Source organism: Rissa tridactyla, chromosome 4 (assembly GCF_028500815.1).
Source record: "Rissa tridactyla isolate bRisTri1 chromosome 4, bRisTri1.patW.cur.20221130, whole genome shotgun sequence".
Taxonomy (NCBI): domain Eukaryota; kingdom Metazoa; phylum Chordata; class Aves; order Charadriiformes; family Laridae; genus Rissa; species Rissa tridactyla.
This window is the reverse complement of record NC_071469.1, coordinates 77,175,775-77,190,964: the sequence shown is the minus strand read 5'-3', so window position 1 is coordinate 77,190,964 and position 15,190 is coordinate 77,175,775. Positions and strand designations below refer to the sequence as shown.

The following is a 15,190-nucleotide window of genomic DNA, read 5'->3' as shown; positions in this document are numbered from 1 at the left end:
TATCTCAATAAAGACCACAAGAGGGCAGCAGAAGCTTTCACACTTATTAACAAAAAAGTTCAGGCTTGTATGGCTGGTTTTGAGCATCCATTCACACTGCTCAGTCATGCTCTGCTTTAGCAAGTCACATCAGATAAATGAATGCCTCACACAAAACTAAGATACCAAACCCAAACTCTTCAAACACCTATCTGTGACAACAGGTTTCTCCTGAGTCAATACATGCACATTGCACTATAGCAAACAAGTCAATTTCCACAGTTTATTTCACTGGCTTAGTAGTACATAAAGAGTAAAAGGGAATTAAGAGTAAAGTATAATATAATTAATATTAACAACTTGTTGCCTGTATTATGGCTGTCCACTTCATATAAAGTCAGGAAACAAACAGCATTTTACACTAAAGTGTTACATTAAAACTTAACATTTCAGGGTTTTACTTCATACACTGCTCACAATTGATAACACTATGCAGACTAATACAGCCATCCACATTACATAAAACAGTATTTCCATCTGAATTTTCAGACATGCCTAAGAGAACCCAGTACGTAGATCATACCAGTACTCCTGAGTTACTATGATTTCTGATAAGTTTAAGGGCCATAACGCTACTATCTGATTTTACAGCTAGCTTTGGACTGCAAAACAGTCCTGAAGCTAGAAGCTAGATAGGCAAGTCCCACAAATGCATTGATTGCAATTAGTAACCCTATTCATAGTGCAACTGTTCTTACCTATAATTTCATTTTTCCTTCAGGAGGGTTCCGTCCTTACTACAGTCCCAGAATACAGCAGCTAACAAATGAGTAACTTATTCTCACAAGTTATTTTGTACATTCAAACTACCTGAAGAGTTTCTAAACCTCCTTTTTAAATTATCTGAAGTGTTTCCCTATCTAGTATTTGGAATTAGATAAAGATCCACACTGATACTGCCCTTTCTTCCCATTCCTTACCAAACTTTTAACAGAGGCTTTGAATCTTTAACATCTATCTGATTTTCCCACAGCATATGCTTACTGTTTTCACATGAGTAAGAGCATCAAAAACCTTCAACAGGGAGTAGAAGTTACCACTAATCCTCTATCCATCTTTACAAAGAAAGCCCTGTGGCTATAAGTATTCAAATATCCCTTCCAGTAAACAGTCTTGTCTCACAACACCTAAAAACAGCTCTTTGCACGTCCTGCTATAAAAGAAAACAGCAAAGGAAAACAACAGCAAAGAACAGAATTCAGTTCTAGCGGGAGACCCATTACCATCTCACAGTCAGGAGCCAGATGCCCCCAGAAGTTTTTTGGTTTTTTTTTTAATGGAAAACAAAACACACACTTCCACTTCTAACCCCTCATGTACTACCTGTGTCCTTTCTTCTTCTTCCTAAGAGCTACTTACTTAAGAACTTCAGTTTTCCTGAAGTCAAGAAGCAGTTCTCAACTCTAACAACCTTTAAAGTCAGGCCAGGAACAATAAACACAAATAGTCCTACAGTAAATAAATCCTAGTAAAAAGTATTTAAAAGCACAAACCTTAGAAAAGACTACTACACACACTCCAAGTGCTACATTTGAAAAATCAAGTAATGGCATATCCACTCAGCCTCTATAGATAAAAACAAACAGAAGAGAACTGAAGATAAAGACTTCTAAGAAAGATACATTTTTAAAAAGCTCTAATTACCACATTCACTTTCAGCATCTTACTAGCACAACTCAAAATACACACCCTATTATCAGATCACTTAAGTTACTTCCAGACTACCTCTAGACTTTGGAAACAACGTAAAGTCTCTAACATATTTCTACTTCAATAAAACCTCTTACCTGCTATTTCTACAACTATTACTATCTTCCTTCTCTCTTGAAAACTTCTCCACATTCAACCCCTCTACAGGAAACTGCAGCAAGGCTTCAGTGTTGTTTTATGTAGGCCAAAGAGAATCAGGTGACCTTAAGTCCTGTGCTCCACCTGGTCATCAAAATCTCCAACTCTGGTCTTAAAGGGCTACTTTCTTCCTAGTGCGAGTGCATAGAAGAGGTGCTGCATCACCCTTCTTTGAATGAGATTTTTACAGATTGCATTTTAAATCCCAATTCACAAATCTCCTAAGTCTCAGCACCCAGGCTCACAAACTTCCCTCAGCCTATGAAGATGTGAACTTCCCTTCCCTCAAGAGAGAATGCAGCAAACCTTTGTCAAAACCTAAAATCAGTCACCACCAGCAATCCTCTAAAAAAATGCACTTTTTAATTTTCTTAATGAAAACATAATTTAGTAAAAAAATACCTTTTCATTAAGTTCAGATTTAAAACATTTTCCTTTCACACTGCCTACTTCATGACAGACTTCATTTATCAATATGGCTTTATCAATTAATGGTGTACTTGTGGCTGTCATTGTAGCAAGCAATCAAACTACAGATGTCAGTGTTTGAGGAAACAGCAATGGAAGCAGTTTTAGAAATCAGCAGTTTGATACCCTAACTGCAGGTTTACTCAATTTACATCAGTAGTTTCCAGCTGCCAGGTAAACATTTAGGGCATATCAACCTGAGAGTAAAACTTTGTAGCTGCCAGGAGATTTCCATCTTACAAAGAAGATTACTTGCAAATTTAATTAGCAATCGGATTTTTATTTGTAGTTGTTTATCACAATACAAAAGGTTTACATTCAGAATTCCAGCTTCTCTTTCTGATCCTTACCCTTGGACGCAATCGTTCCCACACACAGAGTCAAAAGAATTAAATTCTGTCCTAATCTAAAGATTTATAACCATACCCTAGTTTACATCTGCCTCACAAGGCCATGAGAGAAACCATCTGCTTCCATGTACTTTGCATCTGCAGTGTTTCACATCTGCAGGTGTACAGCATAGCTGCTCCTTGCAGGAGTTGCAGTGTATATTTGAGATGTAACAAACCTACAAACTGCCAGCCAACAGCACAACAAAACAAGCAGAGCTCCCCAATGTGAACTGTATGGGAACCTACGACTTTGAACATATTCAGAGGTAAAATGATGTGAGCTTAGCCTCACCTTGCAGATTTGTTAATGGCTCCAAAAGTCACCCAGAGAAAGTGTTTTATTCCCTATTCATGCTGCAGGTTGCAGAGGCAATGCACCAAGCTGCCAGAACACCTCAGCAAGGGCCCGGTTTGCACGGCACTACAAGTCTTCACCTGCATCACAGATCCCTACCAGGCTTTTAGAGCGTGTCTACAAAGACATATGAAGAGTCATTCTAATAGCAGCAATCTGTGCAGACAGCTGCTCTTTGCTTTCCCAAGTCACATAGAGTGGCTACTGAGAAAGATCAAAGCAGTCACTGTGGCAACAGTGGAATCTCAGCAGCCGATTCAGTTGCATGTGAACTTCATTCCAGCCCTGACCTCAATACCCCTGCAGCAACTTCCATGGATAATCAAAGCACAGGAAACCAGGCAAGTGCAGCAACCGATTTCCTCTGTTGTTTTTTCTTGGAAAATTTTATCCCACACTCACAGAAGGATAAAGGATGAATGCCCTTGTTTTGAGTACATAGGACTTCTCACTCTGTAGACTACAATGTGTTACAAGGCACACGCAGTAAATCCTAAGGCAGAATAAATTGCTATAGTTCTGTGGGAGTCAAGAACATAAAAAAAAGCACATGTTTGAACTCTGTTGTACATGGGACATCTGAAGAAAAATATTTATGGAAAATAAAGGAGGGGAGGAACACAGTATTCTTCCACTCTTACCAAACCCAACATGTTACAAGAGTCATCTGTATGCTATGATGGATCAAGGCAATATAATCACATTGTGAAATAGTGGTGCTGAGAAAACAAAGACCTCGTAAAATGTATAAAACCTGCTAAAATTACGATTGTCTGAAAAAATAGTACAATTTCAGGATGACAATATAAAGTGGCAGAAGTTTAAAACTGCTAAAATTACAATTGTTTGAAACAATAGGATTTCAGGGTGATGACACAGAGTGGCAGAAGTTTTGATGGAAAGAAAATTTAACACTGCACAAAAGCAATCTCCAAAACTGTTAAGATATTGCCATGTTGAAGAAAATGAAGCCCAAACCAAAACCCAACATTTAATTCTGCACATTTAAGCAACCTGGGTTTCTTTCTAAATTCTGAGAGGATCCATCCAGACATTAAATGTTCATGAAATTCAATGTCTTTTTGAGCAACAGAATAATCAGACGCACGATCCTATTTTCAGTCATTCATGTGATTTATCATTCTAAGCCTGTGCTCTCAACTTATGACATTACCATTCACACTATCTACAGCTGAGAGCCCTTCACAATGTTACAATAGTGTTGATAGCTTTATTAAGGAAGTACTACAATTGGCCGGCTAATTCTAATAAAAGGGTGAAGGCTGCCTTTTTTTCATAAAAGTACTATTTTCTCTGTGGAGGTTAGAGGAAGACAGACAATGTGTTTTCTTTCATGAAAGCACTAAGATAAAAAAAATCAGGTATGTTCATTTTTTTGAAGTTGTTCTCAATTGTTAGTGAGAGAAAGGAGAATTAAAAAGTTAGTACAGAAACTTTAGAGTAACTGTCAACAGTAGTCTTTCTGAACAGTCTTGAGAGCAAGATTAAAGTTTTAGCTGTGGTGGAATTAAGAGTTCGGGAAAAAGACAAATGTGCTGTAAAGCTAAAACATTCAAGTAGCTTGCTGAAAGGCCTGTTGCCTGAACTAATGCTGAATAAGGACCTACCTTATGCTTGCATCTATAGAAGCTCTACTGAGCTATATATAGAAACCCTGAAATTGATCTATTATGATATATGTTTAAGCATAAAAGACAAGAAGGCTGATATTGGGTATAATGACAAACTCTTATCTTAAATGATATCCTAAATATAGAAGCAACAGGTTGAAGAGAACTGGAAGTACATCCCTAGTTCCCTGTTAACAAACTAGAGAAGGAAGCCTTAAGATGTGACTTCTCATTACCCCTGTGCGTAATAGTCCTCGCAGGCACAATATCAAAGTGTAGGTAACTCTGACTGGGAATTCTCTTATATTCCTGGAATTCTTAATTTAGTCCTTAGATCAACCCAGCAAGAGTTATGTAAGTGCTCACCTAAGGAGCTTTTTCTATTTATATGCCACTACAGATAAAACTGCAAGCAAGCCCCTTCAGCGATTCTCCTTTCAACCATGCCAGAAACTCACTCCTCCAGCTCTTTGCTCTGGTCTCTTGCTACAGGGAAATGGATCCTAGAACAACTTTGTAGCCCAAGACTCTTTAAAAAAGTTACTTTGGATAATATGAATGTGAAGTGTTTTGTCAACTGCTACTTCTAAAGTTTAATCTTGAAATCGATATTTGGTATTTAATGTGCGTTGCTTCATACTATTGAAAAAATATTATGTAAAAGCAAAGGGAGAGGCTTACAGTTAACTTTGTAGGAATGTATGTGCGGTGATAGCATATTCAAACGATCCATTTGAAAAGGGCTTGAACAAGGTGCGCCTGAGGCTACTACGCTCGCCCTGTCCAGTGCCCACCTCGATTTACCTCAGAAAGGCGGGAATTCTCCTTGCTCTCCCTGCTAGTGCTTGGCCTTCAATGCTCTATCTGGTGATGCCATCAATGGGTCAAATTAACTGAAATCCTGGTCAGACAGGCTGTCCCTAGACAGAGGGAGACAGTCTTGTCTAACTAACAAGCTGCACCTCGAGTGGCGTTGTCAAATGAACCCCGAATATTTTACTAAAGCAGACGCAGGCCGGCGGAGGCGGGCGCCCTGCTGCCGTGAGGTAACGCCGCGGCAGGAATGCCGGCCCCGGCGGACAGGCGGGCCGGGCTCTGCCCTCCGGCGCCGGGCTGCGCTCCTCAGGAGGAACCCACCGACAGCGGCTGGGCGACGGCCCGCGGGAACCGCGCCGGAGCTGCCGGCTTCCCCTTCCCCGGGACAGCGCGGCGGTGGCCTCTCCTCAGCGGGGCCTGCCTAGCATCCCGGGCCCGGCCTCCGCCGGAGCCTCCAGAGTAAACGCGCCCGGGATTGGCTTCTGCTAGCCGAGGGGGCCATATTGGATCGGCTCACCCCGCCACTCGCACACCATTTTAGCGGCTTCGCGGCGGCTACCCCCGCCCTCCCCTCCCCGCTCAGGGCTGCCCCCTCCCACGGGGGCTGCGGCGTGAGGTGAAGGTGTCTCCGGGAAGGAAATTCGCACGCTCCCGTTTCCCCTCTCCGCCTCCCGCGCACACTCCTCCCTCCCTTCCCTGCGCACACCCCTTCCCCCGCTGGCCGCCTCACTCCGCCCTCTTCCTCCCTCCCGCCGCCGTCGGGCCCCCTCCAAACCCCCCCACAAGCCGCCGCCGGGCCTCCCCCCCCCCCTCCCTGAGGCGCCGTGTCAGCGCGCGGGCGGTGGCCAATCAGCGCGGGGGTGACAAATATGCAAATGTGCCCCCCGGCCCGTCCCCGCCGGTTCGCCGGGGCCGTGGCGCCCAGTGACTGAAACTTCGCCCGCCGACCGGCCGCCCCCCCTCCCCGCCACGGCCCGGCCCCCCCCCCGGCCCGGCCTGGCCCGGCCCGGCCCTGCCTGCGCGGTGGGCGGCGGCGGGAGCCGAGCCAGTCACGCCGCGCCGCCCTCGCCCCGCGCCGCCGCCCGCCTCTCCCGGCCTGCGCCAGCCACCCGGTAAGTGCCGCCCTCGGGCCAGCGGCGCCCGGCGAGGGGGAGGGGGGGGGGACACACACGGGGGGAATCCCCGAGGGGGGAGGGGAAGCCACTGCCGCCGCCGCGTCTGCCCGAGGCCGCCCCGGCGGGGAGCTGTCAGGCGCGGGGCATCTCCTCCTCCTCCTCCCCGCGCGTGTGCCTCCTGCCGGGCAGCGGCGGCGGCTCCAGGCGCTGCCGCCGCGTAATGGCGAACCCGGCGGTGAGTACGTGCGAAGGGGACGGGCTGCTCCCCGCCACCCCCGGAGAAGGCCGCGCTCCAGGTGCCGGAGACACCCGGCTGGCCCCGGCGCCCCCTCAGCTCCCCTCCCGCCGGGGGACGGCGCGGCGCGGCCTGCTCGCCGCCCGCCGCCGCGCCTCCACCCGCTTCCGCCCCTCGCCGACAACCGGCGGCGGAGCCCGGCGGGCGCGGAGCTCCTTGCCGGTCCCTCGCAGCTCCCCAGTGGAGGTGGGAGGAAGGAAGGGGGGGCGGTGGCGAGGCCAGCTTTTCTTCCTGAGGGGCGGTGGAGGGGTGGAGCGGGGTTCAGGCGGGGGCGCCCGGGGATGCGGTCCCCGCCGCCCCCATCCGCCCCTGCCCCGCGGCGGGGCTGAGGCGGCGGCGCCGGGCCCAGGGGCTGCTGGCGGGCGGGGGCAAAGTTTGGAGGGGAGGAATTGGGCCTTCCCGAGGTAGCGGGGCGGGGGAGAGGCTGGATGTCCTGACCCGGGCCTCTTCCAGGTGAGAAGATGGCAGGCTGAGGGGAGGAGGGCTGATCTCCCCCTCAGGGAAGCCGGAGGGAAGGGCTGGATGTCCCTCTCGCCCCAGGCGAGGAGGTGGCAGGGGGTGGAAAGGGTTCTGGTGGGGGAAGGTAGAGCAAGAATATCCCCCACCACCTTATGTCGTTTAGGAAGGGGGCTGCGTGGCAGGGAAGGGATGTGGCACCCTCCCAAGCTGAAAAGCGGGAATGTTAGACCTGGTTTCCCCGCTATGCAAGAGAAGAGAGGTGGGCAGAGGGAGGAATTAAAATAATTTCCTAGGGCAAGTGAAAGCAGTAGGAGAAACAGTAGGAGAAAGACGAGCTGTGTTTAGCAGCCCCCTGGCTTGGAGCCACACCAGCAGAAAATGTGGGAGCCCAGCAGAAAATGTGGGAGCCAGGGAAAGGAGTGTGGAACGGGAGGGCCAGTGTTGGGTGAGGTGTGTCTGGCAGAGGTGGAGGTGGGCATGTGATCTGCTCTCCGTCTGGGCTGGAAGATGTCTGGGTTGAGGAGAACTGGTGGCACATGGCCGCAGGTCCCCGCTGCGTGGGTGGAGGCTTGGAAAGGGACTTGGCTGTGCAAGTGCAAGGTTGGAATTTATGGACTGGCATTTTCCAGGTAGGGGCTGCTGGCTGACTTCCTTTGGAGAGGACGAGGAGAGGGGATTTTGAGGCTAGCTCAGTACTCTGTATGTATAGCCCTGGGTGGGTAAGTGGCATGCATCTTTATTCTAGTGAAGTGGAGAACTTGCACTATTTCCTACTGAGGCTTAAAGCAGTGAAATGTTAAAACCTCTTCATTCCCTCTTTGCACACAAGCCTTTGTGAACAGGGATAAGAACCAGGTGAAGAGAGTCCAGAATTCTCTCATGTGGCTGTGTGGCTTTGACATCGAGGTTGGTGCATATGCTTTCGGTTCGTAAGAAATGGTTAGCACTCCTCACTGTCTTTGTATCATAAGTGCCTTGAATCGTTAGCAACTAAAAAACTTCCTTCAGCTTGTGAAAGTTGTTTAACTTCATCAGTCTGAGAAAATACAGCTCAGTCTCCCTCCCTTCTGAAGATCTGAACCCTTTCGTGTTATAATGCGTGCTCATGAGGGACAAAATAACAATCCATGTAAAGGGATAAGGTTTCTAGTTCTCCTCTTGTGTCTTTTTTGAGACTTTGTAAGAAGTAGCCGTAAAATGTAATCCTCTTCCTCTCAAGAAAACTAGGCCCATCAGTCATAAGAGCTCTCTGCATCTGTTTATAAACATGTGTCATTTGACTCTATCAAGTTCCCATTTGGCAGGTGTGAGGTAAAATAATTATTTCACCTTGTTTTACGTGTAATTATTTGTATGCAACTATAAATATGTTTAGCATTCAAGGCAGAATATTAACATTCAGTCATATTTAAGCAATATCTCGATTTTTAACCTGGCTCTGAATTTTAATTTATTGGTGCATAGATCAACTTTTTGCTATTTTCTTTCACAAGGTAAATATTTTAAAATTCATAATTGTTCCTATCTTGTACTTTGTTAAAGAATGAGTAGCAATTAGTATCTTTTGGCTTCACCTACTTGCAAAGTTTCTTCACACCTCCAACTAATAATGACTTTTTCACTGTTCCCGCATCTGTCAGATGAGGCTTCCAAAGCACCATGGACTTCAAGGCCCAGTTTTTGTAAACTAAAGAGCAAAAATTAATATACATGTTCTTGAAAGCTAACCAATTCAGGGACCCGTGTGCCAGGCCCTATGTATAAATCAAGGGCACACAGAGAAGTTAGTGGGAAATAAGGTAGGATGTGAACATCAGTTATCAATAACTCTGTGGTTACTGCCAATTGTGAACTCTCTAACCTTAAAGTAAATGTGAAGCAGCTTTTTCTTCTTTTTTTTTTTTTTCCCATTGGTGGGTAAGCTACATCAATTTGCTTTGCACTTATAAGATCGTAAGGGCAGGCACATAGGTAGTTAAAATGCATCTGCGCTGGTTTAGTTTGTGCTAATTTGTTTAAGTTTAACTAAGTAGTTCAGTTTGTAAGAAGTTATGCTGCTCTTCATGATGAAGAGGTATTAGCCTATTTCACACAGCAAAACTGTCATTTTTACTGTAAAAAGAACTGGAATTTTAAGTCTCACAATTTTTCCAAAATTTTGAGGAATCTCGGCACCTACTCATTTCACGTGAGCTGCTGGTGCTAAATGCTCCTGAAGATTAGTCCAAAAATTCAGTCACGGAGAAATGTTGATGAAAGCACAGCGTGGTTTTTAAAAAGTATTTTTAGTGATGTTATCTAAAAGATACATGACATGAACCACTACTAAGAGACTATAGAGACCCTAAAACAGGCATTGTTCATTTGTTTCCCTTTATGAGAGACAAGTTAGTGATGAGGGCAGATTAAAACAAAAAGATTGACACACTGCTTTAAAATTGCATTGTTCTTGCAACCCATAAAGTAAATAGGTGCACTTTTGTTCTTACTTGCTTTATGTGGCTCATTGTGAGGTTATTTTTTTGGTGTATGTTACAATTTGAAAATACAAATTTTGCCTATAGTTAAAGTATACATATCCTTCAAACACCTCAAAAGTACAGGCAAGCTCGACAATTATATATTTTATGAGTCAGGATTCCTTACAGGGCATTTCTTTCTTTTATATCAGTTTTGTAGTGTCCAAACGCTGCATCATTATCTGTCCTTGATACTTTTCATGCAGTTCAGGATGAGGAGAAGTTGGGTCTGATGGAGTTGAATGGTATGATCCTATTCATCACTGGATTGCAGTATTCTACTTTTTTCTGCCACTATGAATTAAATTCTCGGTAGCATTTGGTACTTATGTTCATAAATCATCCAGTTGAAATATTTTTCTGTATTTAACTGAAATCCGGTAACCCTTAGCACTCAGTCTCTTTTCTAACCAGACTAGTTTTGTGGATACTTTCTGTTCTTCCACTGAGCTATCTTTATTTATCCTTTTAATGGTTTTTGTTCTATCAAACTATGGAGCTGTGAGCTTAATGAACATTTAGAAGTCTCGCACTCACTTATGCTCATGTCATATCTTCTAGTGCTCTTCCTGTAGTGAGAAATGGTGCTTCAGGAATGCCAGGTATCTGTGGACACATAAATGGGTGATGGAGAGACCACCTGTTTGTTTAGTGAAACATTCAAGAATTGATAGTTAGCCTTATTAGAAATATTTTAGGATATTATTGAAGTATTCTCTTTCCCCTTCAGCAAAAGAAACTATGATGCTAAGAGGTAATTCTTTTGCTGATACAGCAACTACTGGAAAGAGCTTGCAGCTCTTGCTTTGGCTGAAGGAATAGCAGTGTTCTCATATTTTATCTGTCTGGCCAATTCATAAATGTGAGAGAGAGCTGGCCAAAAGTCAAACAGGCTAAACATGCGACTCTCTTATTTACAATAATGCGGGAAGGAGAGCTCTTTTTATAAGCTTTTTTTTTTCCTAAAGTATTACTTGAAAAAAGTACAATGTGGTTTAGAACGACCATATTTTTGATTAACTGCAGTGTTGAAAACTTGCAGAAGACCAGCTCTAAATCAAACACTTTTTAACAATGTGGTTAGGGAAGCTATAGCTTGACTTCAGAAACATTAGCATCTTAGTACTACTTTCAAAACATGTTTATAGACCAGTATTCAGATGGATGGATACACGGCTACCTCTTAAAATGATCTTTAGTGATCAAGTAAAAGGCTACTTTTAGCAGCATCTTGGAACTGAGTTCCCCTTTCAGTGCTGCCTTTACATTATGTTCGCTAACTAAGCTGCAAGAAACAAGTCACAAGGGAGGAAGCATTTTTTTTTAAACTCAGAATTCAGCAGAAATATATTGGTATGACATGGCATCTGTCATTGGGCAAATGTGTTGAGATCTCCAACTTCATTCATACAGATTACTAAAGAGATACCAAATATTAATGTCTTTAGGCCGCCAGTGTACATGCATCTTTCTTTAAGATACATGTTTTTATTTTAATCTTAAATCAACAGTTAAAATTTGCAGGAAAGATGGAAAAATGTTCCCATTGTCCCCAGACAAATAGTACTTTTGACTTTCTTCTTTATCTGAGTCATATTAGAAAACATAGTAACTCTGGTTACCAAATTATTTCCTTCTGCAATGCATTCTTGGGCGCTTTTCCTTGTGTTGCGTGAACGGTATTAAAAGGTTGGTTCATTCTTTTCTGTTGATCACTGAAATTCAGGAATTCCTCCAAAATTTATTCTGCAAATGGGTCTTGAAGGGTAAATGATTTTGTTACATTTCATACTTAGCACCCTAATGAGGAAAGTTTTAAGCTTCAGAAAGATTGCATCTGTATAATGGCATGAAAATCTACCCATCTGATATTCTGTATGTTAGAAGAAATCTGAGAATTAAATAGGATATATTTTTGTTTTCAGTTACCCTGTAGTAAAGCCATTGCAGTTAGTGGCTGCTGCAAACATTAAACCCAGTGTTAGGTAAGACAATGGGCCTGATTCTGTATATTATGGTATTGCTGGCTTCAGCGTGTAGTTTTCGGAAGTATTTTTTGCTGGTTTTCAGAAGCTAAGCTAAAATTTAGCTTTAGAGAGATTTTCAGGTAAGTTTTTAAGAATTAATTCATAGATACCCTTAAGGGACAGATGGGTATTGTCCCGTTTCACTAGGGGAAGCTTTTTAAAATTCCACTTTGTCAGACTCCTGTGGCAGAGTATTGAAGTTACAGGAGAAGAAGCCTGGAGTCTGTCTATTGCAAGTGAATTCTGGAACTGTCCTGCACGTGCTGGAAGCCATGAAACAAGATGGAAAATGTTGTTTTGCTTGAGTTATCAGTTTTAATTTATTTCTTAACTCAAGAAGAGTATATTGAACAAGTCACAAACTCAGAGTGTCTTGCTTAACATGAGCTTGGGAGGGACTTCTTTGAAAAACTTTCATATTAAATCTCCTTAGATATAGTTCTTTATAAAAATAAAGAGGTTGTATGCAGCTTCTCTCTGAAAGGTATTGACTTCTGTTATGGGTGGAACTCCTTATGCTAGCTAACGTAGTATGGAGTGGGAAGGCTGAACCTGTTCTGTTCAATAGAATACTATCATGCTGTTCTAATCTGGTTGTGTCAAGACTTGAAATTGTTTGGGTTTTTTTTTCTAAATCTTCACAGAGAAGACTTCTGTGTTGGTCTGTACTGACGGATCCTGATCCATAGGCATCTGTAGAACGGACACGATCCTTTGCATTGTTCTAGTTGGTACTTCCAGGTTCTAAACTTGCAGTTGTTCACAAAGATGCCTATCAGGCTAGAACGTGAGAATTGTTGGAAGTTAGTGTATTGTCAGATTGTGAATTGAAAGAGGGCTATGCTGTGAAGTCTTGCGTCTCTGATGGTTTGTAATGAAATCTTGGTTTAGGCCACATGTGAAAATGAGAAGGCTCTTTTCTGGTTTTCAATGCAAATCTTTCTCTACATCTTAAAATGGCAATGTAGTTCCTCAGGAGAGATACCAGAATTCAGAAATATATCTTGTAGGTCTAATTTAAGGTTATAATGCTGAAATTTATGACAAAACTATAGAAACTCTATAATGCTTACATCATAAATCTGAACAACACCAAGAGGATTTTCTTTTTAAACTTAAAAGGAAGCTTTTGTAACTGTTTTTCTAGTGACCATAAGTAAACTGTAAATTACAACTATGTTACACTGAATATGTTATTCTAACCCTTTTGACAACTAAAGAGGGCAAAAAGAGACATTCATATTCCGTACAGATATGCTAAGGTTTGTGGGCAGATCTTTTAAAGAAAAAGATCGGGTTTTAGCAGTATTCAAACCTGAAGAAAAGAACATTGGGAAATTTTGTTATCAGCATTAGAAAAATAACCAGGGACTCACTGAAGTCCTGAAATTGGTGAAAGTCTTCACAGGTAAAATTTGGAGAAGCAAAATGGCAATAATGTTCAAAGAGCAGAACTGGTTGCTAGTACCTTCCTTCAGTAGTCTTGGGACCAAACCCCTAAGCTTCTTAACAGTTATTTTCAGTAAAATAAACTGACTCCAGGATAAACTATGTTCTTTTCAAGAAGGTTCTCCAAACTTTTGGTCCCTGTCTAGCTTGCAATCAACGGTAGCAAATTAGGATGTTGTCATTCCCTGTATTATTATTGTCCCTTTATTGCAATTAATGCCCGCAAAATAGAATGTGTGTATACACCTCAGCCATTTTAATGCAAGGTGTAATGGCTTTGTTTAAACTAACAAGAGGAAGGGTTAAAACTAAATTGGGAGGCTAGACAGTGAAGCAGCTACTGCATGCGTGTGTGCTTTGTTCTGCAGGCTGTGCTTTGAGGGCGATTACCTTTGGCAGAGGTGAAGAAGGTGGTTGAAAATAACAAACTGCTGCTAAATTTTCTAAAGGGCATTTGCAAAGATTGCAGCCATAGAAGTACACGAGGATTTTGTACAAAACTAAATAATCTTATTAGATTTACGTGATGTTTAAAAAAAAAAACCACAGAAATTGGGGTAAAGTGATTATTCTAAACTAATTGGAATTAATAGTTTATTTCCTGTTACACTAATGTGTATAGAAGTCTGTGTTTTGGTGTCCAAAATGGGAAAGATTATAGTTCTTCAAAATATTTTACTAGTAATAGTAATGCTTTATGATTCCGTCAAGAACATAAGGAAATCCATCTGTATGTAGGGAAATGTGTATTTTTCTTTCGGTATTTTATGAAGAAATTATATTAGTTGGGCTGTGGAAGTTAATTTTAAGAAAACTTTCTAAGATAGCTTAATATGTATTTAGGCATGCTTATAACAAATTTAGTTCTGTTTCTTTTTAGTAAACTATAAGCTTTGTTGTATATCAGTGAAGTTTCCCAATTCAGGATTTAAAAGCAAGCAAAGGAGATTTACAGAACACACTTTTACCGTATTATCTCATTGAACACGTGTGTGCGTATATATATGTGTATCTATATAGAATTAAAATATAGCAATATAGCTTATTTAAGAATCTCCGGAGATAGATCCCATTTTGTTTCTTAAGAAAGCTTTAAGTTCCTTTTTTTGTATATATTTCTCTTTGGCACTTATTATAATCATCAGTGATTCTTCCGCCATCTGAAGTATTTCTTGTATTTTACATTTAGAATAATGTATCATAGATCTCTGACGAATGTATGTTTAGTTATATATGTTTTTTTCTTCTTTTCAACATAGGTTTTCTCAAACTTTTAAGTACTCCACAATTGTCTCCATATTGGAAGCTGTTCAAGCAAGTGGACACTGTCCTGAAGAGTAAGAAACATCTTTTTTTCTCTTTATTTTGAGGATTCATGAAGAATTCATTTGAGCAAGGATCTAAACCAGCTATGTTTTGGATAGCTGAGAATTTAAGACAGTGTTTGTATTATGGTAGTTGCAGTTAAATTATGTTTCTTTTTTTTTTGATGTTGAACTCTTACAGCTAGGAGAACTTACCTGATTGCAAGTTTTCAATTTTTCTTTATTCAGTAAAAAATAAATTTTTGAATGCTTCTATTCAGTTAATTTATATATTGTAAAACCTTTATACTATAACTTTGTTTAATCAACAAAGAACTTCTAAATAAACAGAAGTTTAGGAATTAAAAAATATATTGAAATGCTGCATAAAACCTGACAGTTAAATAATGTCAAACTTGATTCTACTTTCTGGATGTGAAGAGCACTTTTCCATAATGGGGGTTCTATTTGCA

General features: G+C 42.0%; 1 protein-coding gene across 4 annotated transcripts in view; it reads left to right on the top strand.

Moving 5' to 3' along the window:
- Positions 1–6,534: 6,534 nt before the first annotated feature.
- CHD9 (chromodomain helicase DNA binding protein 9) overlaps positions 6,535–15,190 on the top strand; it is a 94,694-nt gene continuing 86,038 nt past the window's right edge. For 2 of the 4 annotated variants that reach the window (XM_054198043.1, XM_054198040.1), the window contains exons 1-2: positions 6,535–6,661; positions 14,673–14,750. The gene's annotated coding sequence lies outside the window, so the exon portion shown is untranslated. Of the gene's footprint in view, positions 6,662–6,799; positions 6,900–8,208; positions 8,325–14,672; positions 14,751–15,190 lie in introns of those variants that run through there. The other 2 variants (XM_054198041.1, XM_054198042.1) reach the window with 2 other exon arrangements.